Source organism: Pseudoliparis swirei, chromosome 19 (genome assembly GCF_029220125.1).
Source record: "Pseudoliparis swirei isolate HS2019 ecotype Mariana Trench chromosome 19, NWPU_hadal_v1, whole genome shotgun sequence".
In the NCBI taxonomy this organism is placed as follows: Eukaryota; Metazoa; Chordata; class Actinopteri; order Perciformes; family Liparidae; genus Pseudoliparis; species Pseudoliparis swirei.
In genome coordinates this window covers 13,199,230-13,211,888 of record NC_079406.1, presented here as the reverse complement: position 1 = coordinate 13,211,888, position 12,659 = coordinate 13,199,230, and the positions used below count along the sequence as shown (strand labels likewise).

The 12,659-nt window shown below is 43.8% G+C and overlaps 1 protein-coding gene across 2 annotated transcripts in view; it reads left to right on the top strand.

The window, feature by feature from the left end:
* LOC130209279 (A disintegrin and metalloproteinase with thrombospondin motifs 2-like) overlaps positions 1-12,659 on the top strand; it is a 135,333-nt gene that overhangs the window by 59,169 nt on the left and 63,505 nt on the right. The window lies entirely within an intron of this gene.

The following is a 12,659-nucleotide window of genomic DNA, read 5'->3' as shown; positions in this document are numbered from 1 at the left end:
ACACTGCCTTGGCTGCCTCAACAATTACATGTAATAGCCGGCACACCATTTTCCACTCCACGGGTGAAATAAATGAAGTGAAACAACAAGTAGTGTTATTGTTTTAGATAGGGCTGTGAAACGATTAACATTTTTAATCGGATTAATCACAGGTTTTTGTGGATTAATCATGATTAATCACATATTACCGATATTCTCGGTATATTTTGTGAGAACATAGAGATTTATGACAAAAGACGGATATATACATTTATACATTCTTCTATACAATGGTGCTGCAACTCAGCAGTTATTTAGCAGTTTTCTTCCATATGGAACATTAATACATCTTCATCCTAAACAGAATGTTTAACCCTCCTGTTACCTTTCGGGTCAATTTGACCCCATTCAATGTTTAATGTCGGTGTTCTTTGGGGTCAATTTGACCCCAGGCTGTTTTTCACTGTGTCAAACATATCAGAAATATCAACTTTTTATTTATTTAAAGGGCTATTTAGGTAGTCAACAAACAAACATAAAGTACCTCACACTTAAACTTGGGAAGCAATATTAATTCTAATAATTTTCTGGAGGTTTTAATTGCTGGGGTCAAATTGACCCCGAGGGTAAAATATGTTCGTAAATGTAAAGGTAACAGGAGGGTTAAACAGAGCATTTTCTCTTGTTTGTCAACCATTAACTCCACCATGATACAATCTAAAGGTGGACAGATTGACAAGTGACTTTTTTTGCTCGGTCCCGATGCGCGCGCACGGAGCTCTGTGGCGCGCCAGACGGAGATCGATAAGTGTTAACGCAACGCGAAGAGACAGAAATGACATGCTGCTGTTGAGATACGATCAACAACAGACGTTTAGTTTAATAAAAGAACAAAGACGTGCTCTAGAGAACATGTCAGGGGCGGGCCAATCTCTTTAATGTCATGCGATCTACCGACACTACGCCGCGATCGACTGGCAGGTCGCGATCGACGTGTTGAGACCCCTGATCTACAGGAAGTAAAAGTCGTAACAAGGTTTCCGGAGGTGAACCTGCGGAAGGATCATTACCGATGAACAGACCGTCTGCATGAGAGCGGACAGAGTTCAGATTGAAGTGGTGTATTGGAAGCTCATTTTGCAAGTGACTTTTTTTTCGTCCCGACGACCAACAACAGACGGATTGGAAGCTCATTCTGCGCATGCGTTAAATGCGTTAAAAAAAAAAAAACTAGTTAAACCTGTAATTGGATTAACTGAGTTAACGCGTTATTTTTCACAGCACTAGTTTTAGAGGAATCATAATACTTGGAGTTTGACAGTGTGTCGGCTCTGGGATATCAAGGAAGATAAATGTATTTTGAAATGGGCTTTAAAACTAAAGATCTAAACACTACTACGCAAGCAAAATGATATTTTCATCCTACGAATTCAGTTGTGTCTTGTATTACTCTCAAATCGTGTGTCTTTATAATGCAATGTGTTGCCTTGTTGCAGTAAAATTAGGTTATTCAATTTACTTCAAAGTAATGGCACCCAACCTCTTAGTGTTGACACAAAAGGAATATAATCAATTTAATCAAATTAATTTATCACACTGTTTTATTACATTTTTAATATTTTAGCTGAGCATATAACAATTGAAAGTGTTATTCAATTAGGAAACTGAGAATATGCATTTTTCTTTTACATAAACCAAAGGGACAAAAATACATACATTTTCTTCTGTTGCTGCTCTATTTCGGTAACTCTCTACAGTAAGACTAATGTGTGAAAAAGCAGAGAAACATATGTGCTTCAAGTCTGCATGGAACATTTAATGAGCATGAATAATAAGGATATGGAGCCATGTCTTAATATCCACACATCTGATCCATGTCAACGTCGAATACCTAAGACATTCATTCAATAGATAACACATGACACCAAACATCTTTTAATCTAATGTAAAATGAATCATATATAGTGTTGCTTTAGTTTTGTATCTATAATATTAAGGCTTCTATTACACTACTCTACTTAATTTTTTATCTTTTTGGCTTATTAGTATCTTTTGTAAAGGTAATCTTAAACAAGGAAGACATACCAGAAGAAAAGGAAAATAGTAAATATGATACTCAGTATAGTCCATAGTGATTGAGCCGAGAGCCCATTGAGGACACTGATGCAATATCTATAGATTATTATATACTGTGTTATAGTTGTTCTCTAGTAAATACACACACACATATTTGAGCTATCTACAATTCTGAAAATGTAAGGCTCATGGATCAACACAAAGTCTCCAGACTGCTGAACTCTGAGCTCTGAATCCCATTGTTTCAACTCAAATAGAAAGTCAACCAGGACTGAAATCTTAAGCATCAGCCTGCAGGGAAAAAATATAACTACGATGCGTTTCTCAGGCTTTTATCAGAAGTGGCTGCCTGGTCACCGTGATTGATCTGATGCCGACAAGTCAATCAATTGTGACCCTGACCTGTGCAACAGTCGGCGTCTTAACCAACCATCAAGGCAAAGATATTCTCACCGAATCAAGTCTCCCATGTTGTACAGGAGCAAGAGGAAGCGCTTTATAATGAGTGTATCCCAATAGATGAGATCTGTGTCCTCCTAGCAGTTGACTCAAGAATGTCTAATAATATACAGAGAGAGAGAAAGAGAGACAGAGAGTTTCCATAGGAACACCCAGTGAGGACAGACTGCATTAGAGTAACACAGATCTGCTCCCACTGTTACTGATACCTGGCACTACATCCACACACACACACACACAGGATGTAACCACACGCAGCTTACACAACTGCCTTGATCAGACATTTGCACTTCTGAACACACATACGTGCTGCATGCACACAGACACGCAGACACACACAACACGTCTCACTGCTCCTTGTGGTCTTTGAATCTTTCTATCTAATGAAGAGTGGGGTGCAGATCAATAGCGTAGGATAGAGCGGGCCACAGTGTGTGTGTGTGTGTGTGTGTCTGTGTGTGTGTGTGTGTGTGTGTGTGTGTGTGTGTGTGTGTGTGTGTGTGTGTGTGTGTGTGTGTGTGTGTGTGTTTGTGTGTGCATGTATGGCGTGGGCATGAGTTCTGTGGTCGTCTGGCTTTGAGTGCTGGGATTTTCAAGACCAAGCCGACAGACAGACAGACAGACATGTGCTGCTCCCAGTGGCATTTGATGTGGATATTTCTCTTTGTTTCTCTTCCCTCTTTCCTTTTTATCGTTGTCTTAGCTATTCTAGACCACAGCATTATGTAAACATAGGTTTACCTTCTAGTTCTTACATCATATCTCTGTAATATCACAGCCATGTGGATGCATAGGACACACACTATACAGGCATGAGAATCCCTCACCTTTCGGCGAAATTCGCCGTTTTGAAACCAAAATAGGTGACTGACGTGAATCGTGTAGATCCGAAGAGTTTTTGTTTTGGGGGAAGGGGGGGGGGTCAATTGGCCGGCCGGCGTTTATGAGATTGGAGTGGGACACGGAGAAAATGTGGAGTGGTGCTTTTCGCAATAGAACATCTTTGATGGGCACGTGTCGCGTCTCGGCCAATCAGCGTCAAGATGTCTTCAGCGTTTGGTGGTTTAGGTTAGCTTGAATGTTAGCCCGCTATCTGCTGCTGTCACGCTGCACGGTGGAGCGATCCTAACAAAGTACCCGTACGTTAAGAGCGATGTGATTTAGCATATTTTTAGTATCGATACTTCATTAAAAGAGCGATCAGAGCGCACGCGCTGTTCCGTGTCGAGCTGTCTGCGCACACTACGCAGCGAGTGCCGTTAAGTGGCGGAATTTTCGGCTTTAAAAATTAAAATTAAAAAAGATGCCAGAAGTGAAATGTTTAAGTTCAGTGTGTAAAGTTCTGTTACTGTAACTCTCCAGTTGCTCATCCTGATGAACTCTGTATCATCTGGTCAGATACAGACTAACAGTCTCATAGTGATAATCAATGCTATGATGGCTCCATGTAGTTTCATTAATATCTTGTAGGCTAATACTAATAATACTGCCATTTGTTAAGTGTTGAAAAAGTTGGTAAAAAGTGAACCATACAGATATTTTATTTATTACTATTATAGATAAATATACCAGGATCGTATTTATGGTACTGTTTTATGGTATTGTATCAGTATCATGATATTTATGGCAGGTATGGCATAGATTAGAACATACATGTCAAACTCATGGCCCGCGGGCCAAATGTGGCCCGCCACGTCATTTTATGTGACGGCATTCTTGTGTCCTTAAGATTCACTTGTTGGTTCATAATTGACTGTAAAAGGGAATATTACTAAATAGTTGTGTTGTGCATACTGTGATATTCTGAACACTCAGGTTCAAACTGCAACATCTTTTCATTAAATACATTTGAGAAGTTAAAAATATCCCTCGATTTAGGTCTCAGCTTGTCATTCAGGGGTGATAGTGCGTCCCAAAGCCAGACCAGTGGAGAACCACTGCCCAAACCAGTGGAGAACTACTGCCCCAGACCAGTGGAGAACCACTGCCCAGACCAGTGGAGAACCACTACCCAGACCAGTGGAGAACCACCTGTCTCAACTGTGAAAAAGCTTTTAACAAAGTTAATGTAATAATGTTTGTTTGATCTTTGATAAAGTAATGTGGGTTAAAATAAATATAATTAAATTAAATAGATGTATTGTATAATATTAAATACATTTGCATATATAGTTATACATTTATATAAGTACACCTAAATAAACAAACAAATGCAAAGACAGTTATTTAACAATATGTTCTGGAGTAGTTAGAATTATACCGTGTTAGTGACAACGCCCTTTGAGGGCAGCCATGAGGCAGATGTGGCCTCGGTGAAAATGAGTTTGACACCCTGGATTAGAAGATCGTGACAACCAGGTAGAGGCAGAACAGACTCAAGGAACAGACTCGAGGCTCAGCAGAGCACAAGACTTGAAGACTTGTTCACGCCAAAAAAAAAGGAAGTTGGTTCATGAATGACTATATTATATACAATATTACTATTATTATAGGGCCCACTGACTTGGTGTCAGAATGGAGGAACTATAGATTATCATACAACGTCCAACATCGATGTTCGTGGAAGTCACCAGCACCCCCCCCCCCCCCCCCGCGCGCGCCTATCCTTCTCACCTTTTTCACCCCTGACCCGTTTTCATGCCTGACTATAGATCCTGCTGCCATTACACATCTTTCCATGTAAAAAAGAAAAGAACAAAGAACATCTTTTATTCCCTCATATTGCCTTTCTCAGACGATCAATCCTCCTTGTAGATAAATCAGGGCATTAGTGAATTAATGAATAATCAATCAATCATCTCTGAACATCTCCATTCGCCTGAATTCACAGCCAGTTATTGCAAGTTTGACTCATTTCCTGGCTAAATACAGAGGGAAGAAAGTTATATTTAGCAAGGTAATAGAGGAGTTCAAGAAGAAGAAAAAGAGAGATGAATAAGGAGCGAGATTGATCGGTTTCTTGCACCTTAAACTGAAGAGGTGTGAATCAATGTCCTAAGTGGGGAGAGCAAGCTTTATTATTAATGTGGCACACTCGTCAATTAATCGTTGCGTTGATAGAAAACGAAGGATTGGCATTAATTTTTTTCTGGGCGGACAAAGCTCCGTCCTTCAATCTGTCTTTTCTTCGCCCCTTTACAATTTAATTGTATCGGTGCTTTTCATCAGTGTCTCTCTGTTCAGCTAATTTAGTTTCCCCTTTCCCACCCTTCTTTTGTGGGGTTTACTGTAGTTGTACGTGAAATGTTTTGCCCGAAACAAACTATCGTTTTGATGTCTGCAGGCGCATTTAACCCTCCTGTTACCTTAGGGTCAATTTGACCCCATTCAATGTTTAATGTCGGTGTTCTTTCGGGTCAATTTGACCCCAGGCTGTTTTTCACTGTGTCAAACATAAAAGAAATATCAACTTTTTTATATATTTAAAGGGCTATTTAGGTAGTCAACAAACAAACATAAAGTACCTCACACTTAAACTTGGAAAACAATATTAATTCTAATAATTTTCTGGAGGTTTTAATTGCTGGGGTCAAATTGACCCCAAGGGTAAAATATGTCAGTAAATATAAAGGTAACAGGAGGGTTAAACATTGAATGGGGTCAAATTGACCCTAAGGCAACAGGAGGGTTAAAAAAAACAAAATGTTCAGGCGGGACATTAAGGGTGGGGTTTTGTATTTTGCTGGCGGAACTGGACTGCCTGTGTGGGTGTGTTGTTTAATTGTGTGTAAGCATGCGTGTGCGTGCCAGTGCAGTGTTGTGTCCAGGGTACTGAGACTTGCCCAAATAGATGGACTACCAGAGGGCTTTTACCCATAATTCCCCTCACCTAGTCTGCTACCTGTACTAAACTCCCACAAAATGAGTTTACATCAAATGTACAACTTTTCTAACTTTTCTTGTTTAGTTATGCCTTTCAGCACGACAGAAGCAACATGTTCGCCTGTTCTAATTCAGTAGCATGGTAACTATCATTCAGTTTGCATACAGGGTTATAGAAATGTGTTACATAATGCAGTCTTTTGCAGCTGACTGGTTTTCAGTGACATTTCAGAGATATCAAGAGATTCAAGATGTTTCAAGATTCAAGATGTTTTATTTGTCACATACACACACAGGGTGTGCAGTGAAATGAAAGTGGCAATGCTCAGCAGGAATGTGCAAGGGCAACAAGTACACACTATTTACAAATAAAAAACAACACAATATTTACAGTAAGTGTGTGTGTGTGTGTGTGTGTGTGCCTAAGAGGGGCAGTTGTGTGGGTCTATGTGGGGGTCCTGGTGAGGTCGGAGTTCACAATCCTGATGGCCTGAGGAAAGAAACTCCGTCTCAGTCTCTCTGTTCTTGCAGCGTGACTACGGAGGCGCCTGCCTGACCGCAGCAGCTGAAACAGTCTGTTGTTGGGGTGGTGAGGATCCTTCATGATCCTGCCGGCTCTGGTTCTGCACCTCCTGGTGTACAAGTCCTGCAGGGTTGGGAGTGTAGTTCCAATAGTGCGCTCAGCCGAACGCACTACTCTCTGCAGAGCCTTCCTGTCCTGAGCGGAGCAGTTGCCAAACCAGGCTGTGATGCTTCCTGTCAGGACGCTCTCTACAGCTCCAGAGTAGAAGGACTGAAGGATCCTCTGGGAAACTTTAAATTTCCTCAGCTGCCTGAGGTGGTAGACCCCTTGCCTTGCCTTTCTCACCAGAGTGTCTGTGTTCGTTGACCATGTCAGATCCTCGGTGATGTGGACTCCCAGGTTCTTTATGCCGCTCACCCTCTCCACAGTAGTCCCGTTAATCCCCAGTGGTGAGTACGTCCTCTGTTGTTGTACCCTCCTAAAGTCCACAATCAGCTCCTTAGTTTTGGTGACATTCATGATGAGGCTGTTGTCCTGGCACCAGAGTGACAGATCAGCAACTTCCTCCAGGTAGGCCTTCTCGTCGTTGTCGGAGATCAGGCCCACCACCACTGTGTCATCCGCAAACTTGATGATGGTGTTGGAGCTGAACCTGGCCACACAGTCATGTGTGTACAGGGAGTACAGTAGGGGGCTGAGGACGCAACCCTGGGGGGATCCTGTGTTCAGGGTGAGGATTTGGAGGTGTGTCTGCCCACCCTGACCACCTGTGGCCTGGCGGTCAGGAAGTCCAGGATCCAAGCACACAGGGGGGTGTTCAGTCCCAGCTCAATCAGCTTGCCGGCCAGTCTGGAGGGACTATGGTGTTGAAAGCTGAACTATAATCAATGAACAGCAGTCTCACATAGCCCCCCTTCTGGCTGTCCAGATGAGAGAGTGTGGTGTGCAGTACCTGGGAGACAGCATCATCCGTGGATCTGTTTGGGCGATAAGCAAACTGCAGCGGGTCCATGGAGGAAGGGAGGAAGGCGCAGATGTAGTCCTTTATCAGCCTCTCAAAGCATTTCATGACCACCGAGGTGAGGGCCTACGGACGGTAGTCATTCATACATGCTGGAGAAGCATTCTTGGGCACAGGGACAATAGTGGATCTCTTGAAGCAGGCGGGGACCACGGACTCAGCCAGGAGAGGTTGAATATTGTGGTGAACACTGGAGCTAGCTGGTTAGCACAGGTCTTCAGTACTCGCCCAGATATGCCATCTGGACCTGCAGCTTTCCTGGTGTTCACCCTCAACAGAGCCCTCCTCACACTGTGCTCGGTCACAGAGAGTGTGTGTTCATCCCCAGCGGTAGAACTCACCTCGGCTGCTAACGGTGTTGTTGTTAGCGGCGAGCTAGCGCTGTTGTTGCTAGCCTCAAACCGTGCATAAAATGAGTTCAGGTCGTCCGCTAGGGATGCGTCGGCACTCACCATAGCGCGGGGTCTGCTCTGGTAGTTTGTGATAGTCCGTAGCCCCTGCCATAGGCGCCTGGTGTCGCGCTGCTCCATCTGTGATTCCACTCTGTCTCGGTACCTCCTCTTGGCCTCCTTCACCGCCCTCCTCAGTCCATAGACCGCTGCCTTGTACTCGTCCATGTTGCCGGATACAAGACCGGAGTTATAGGCAGCAGTACGGGCGTTCACAGCTTCACGGATGGATCTATCAACCCACGGCTTTTGGTTAGGAAAGATCCTAACTTTTACCGTGGGGACGATGGTGTCCGCTAGCGTTGCTATGAGGCTCATTGCTACTTCCGCAAACTCGCTGACGTCACTGGAACTGGATTGGATCATGTCCCAGTCGACGATACGTAGAGCGTCCTGTAGCTCAGCCTCTGATTGGTCAGACCACCGCATTACGTTCCTCGTCACTACCGCTTCCCGCGCGATCCTTTGTTTATACTCCGGAAGCAGAAAAATGGCGGCATGGTCTGATTTCCCTAACGGAGGGAGAGAGACAGCCTTGTAGCCTCTCTTGAATGGCGTATAGCAGTGGTCCAACGTTCTTTCCCCTCTGGTAGCACACGTAATGTGCTGGTGAAAGTTCGGCATGACTTTTTTTAGGTTTGCCTTGTTAAAGTCCCCAGCCACCACCACAGCCGCGTCGGGATACTTGTTCTGATGCCGACATAACACATCATGTAGGTCCGATAGTGCTACGCCGGTGTCCGCTTGTGGTGGAATGTAGACGGCTGTGGTGATGACCGAGCTGAACTCCCGGGGAAGGTAGAATGGACGGCATGAGATCGTCAGATGTTCCAGGTTCGGCGAGCAGGAACGAGAAAGAGTCTTAATGTTCTTGGGGTCACACCACTTGTTGTTAGTCATGAAGCAAACCCCTCCACCCTTAGATTTACCAGACTCTTCCGTTCTGTCTGCACGGAAAACAGAGAAGGACTCGGTTGGGCATATGACTCGATCCGGCACCAGCGGGGTCAGCCAAGTTTCCGTCAGACAAAAGATGTTACAATCCCGCATGTCCCGTTGGAATCTGATCCTTGCCCTAAAATCATCCATCTTATTTTCCAGAGACTGGACGTTAGCAAGAAGGATGCTGGGCAAAGGTGGACGGTGGGCTTGAACTCTCAGTCTGTTCCGAATTCCGCTCCGTTTCCCTCGATGTTTTCGTCGTCTCCCCGTAGTAGCGGCTCCACTGTTGTTGTTTTGGTTCGCTCGTACAATCTCTGCCGGCCACGCTGGATCGATGGAAAAAGTGGACAAAAACCCTTGTTTTGCGCAAAAGTTTATGTATTGTTCTCAAGGCAGAAAGGTTCCCTGCAGCCTCCAGAGCAAAGCCATTTCAATTAGCCGGTGGCCTGACACTGGGCGGAGGACAGACACACCAACACGGGACTCATGCATCTGCACAAAGCCAGCATTGCTGTTCTGTGCTGTTGTTGTGTGTTTTGTGTTGTGTGTCACTGAGCTGTTGTTGTGTTGGTGGTGTGTGCCACTTCGCACAGCACTGATACGATGATGCGTCTGCTTGGGTCGGAGCTGAGGGGAAATTGGAGGGGGTCAGACAGAGGCCAACGTGGGCTCCCTTGAGAACCCACTCTCTCTCTCTCTCTCTCTCTCTCTCTCTCTGTCTTTCACTTCACGCCCTCCTTCTTTCTCCCCATAGCTCTGTCTCTGCCGGTGTGACACAATGACAGACATATGGTGCAATGGTTTTAAGAGGAGACTCGTGACTAAGCACTTAGAGATGTGAGCACACACACACACACGCACCTCATAAATGGCCTGAACTCATCTTCAGTATGTAACAGAGGGTCCCACTCGGCACTTTGCAATACAACGTGCCTCTTGTTGAAATCCCAAATAGCCACCTGAACAACCCCAATAAAGTTACTCTGTTCGTATGTCCTTATGAGGCTTATTTAACCCTTGTGTTGCCTTAGGGTCATTTTGACCCGAATCAATATTACACCCTCCCCCCGCCTTAGGATTAATTTGACCCCATTCAATGTTTAATGTCGGTGTTCTTTCGGTAGTCAACAAACAAACATAAAGTGCCTCACACTTAAACTTGGAAAACAATATTAATTCTAATAATTTTCTGGAGGTTTTAATTGCTGGCGTCAAATTGAACCCAAAGGGTAAAATATGTTAGTAAATATAAAGGTAACAGGAGGGTGTAATATTGATTCGGGTCAAAATGACCCTAAGGCAACACAAGGGTTAAGAGATTGTGCTGAGAATGTCCTCTAAATCCTTTACTCTGGTCCTGCACTACCACAAGCTGCAGGGTCATTGAAGGGAAGTTCCTAAACCCACATCCTATTTTTGTCATTACAATGTTAAAATAAAGTCTGATTGGTTAGCAGCGCCTGGATGGACTGGCGGCCTGTGCAGGGTGTCCCCTGCCTTCGCCCTATGTCAGCTGGGATCGGCTCCAGCGCCCCCGCGACCCTAATGAGGATAAGCGGTATTGATAATGGATGGATGGATGGTTAGCAGCGATGCACCTTTTTCAGATACCAGCTGGTTGCCTCACTTAAACATTGCTTTCCGAACTTATACTACTAAATACACAGGTATAAATGTACTGAGTTGTTATTTATTATCAGAATAATAACAGATGTACAGCAGCAACTTGGTAAAAAATATTATCCAAACAATTTTTGAAACACAAATTACATTTAAATTGCAGACTTTTAAACAGGAATTACAATTTCATTATGAAAGGTATTACTTATAGAGACAATGTAACTGAATAGATCTACCACATTGTCACCCATACCTGATCCGGGATTTTTAATCAGTATCTGTTTTGGAAGATAAAACAGAGGTGAACATTAAAATTACAACGGAAAATTTAGATTTGGTGTTAACTTGCTGTTGTTGTGCGACAACGTTTTCCTGTGTTTTATGGCATGATTATTTACTTTTGAGGTGTGAAAGTGTTAAAAAATAATTAAACTAAGGTAATTAAAGTTGTTTCCAACTTGTCATGACAATTTAGTAGAACAATTGGGTCAGGTTCCTCAAAACACCACACATGTAATGTCTTAACTGGAAGATTAATGCCTCTCTTGCCACTTCTATTATCTAGCCAAGTTCCCTGGTGCAACATATTCCCATTCAGCAAAGTCTTACCATTTGCCCCAAAGCAAAATTGTCTGTCTAAGCCCTAGTCTGAATAAAACTAGCAGCAGTCTTTAATGAGTGTCTTCAGGCTGCTGTTTTGAGCTCTAAAACCAGCAGTTTAAGAGGGGAATTCCTTCACATAATATATATAGAGCGTATGTAAACAATAGCATCTGCCAAGGCTTTTCTGAGGCTAAACATTTTCAGCACAAAAACACTTAAAGTAACATTATGTAACAATTGTACCTTAAAATAACAGCGTGTGCCGCTACAATGACTTTTAATATGGCGATTTGCGGCTCCGCCATTGCCATCGGGGGTCTGTGGGGAAATAACTCCGCTATGTAGGATTCTGGAGCCGCCCGATCCGGGGCGGATGTACTTCGACCTGCTTTCTGGCAGTGATTACGCAATGTCATATAGTGCCACTCCACGCTCGCAGCTACAGTATAAGGGTAGCTTTTTTATGTCGCTTTTTGGTGTTGTCAACAATATTGTATTCGATCACACGATTCAAACATTTAGAAAACAACGTATATAGGCTGAAAACGCGATCGGTATTTCATCTAAACTAAATGTTGTCATTCTTTTGGTTATGTTGTAACAATTCGCCCTGAGCAACTCAATCAAGGGGAAAAGGTACAATACGCTAAAAAAAAAGGGAATGGGCAGATCTGCGAATTCTGGTGTTAACTCTCTGCTCAAATGGTCGGAAAAGAAAAACACACAGTCGATATGCGGAAACCCAAATGTTATTATATTAAATCAAATTCAATGCATCTGCAAGCCCCCAAAATGAACACATCCACTACAAACAATCAAACCCACTCAAAACGAAGTATAATCCCCGGATCCCGACAGTCCCCAAAGTCTTTGCAGTCCCCCAAAACAAAAGTAAATGACTGCACGCGCACCCCCCCCCTCCCCCCAAAAGCCGGCAAACAGCTGACCGACCAGGGGGAAATGTGGCGAGGCGCCGCGTTCAATCCCCGCGCTACTTCACCCTAGTCCGGTAGGTGCTGGGCCCAGTTCACAGTGTTCCTGCGCAGTCTTCTATTAGTGATCCCGCCCGTTGGTATAAATCCAAAATAGAAACAGTCGCCGGATTGCTGCCGTTCTGAGTCCGCTCACAAGACCGCCGCCGCTCCAAACCAAAAAAAACTTGCGT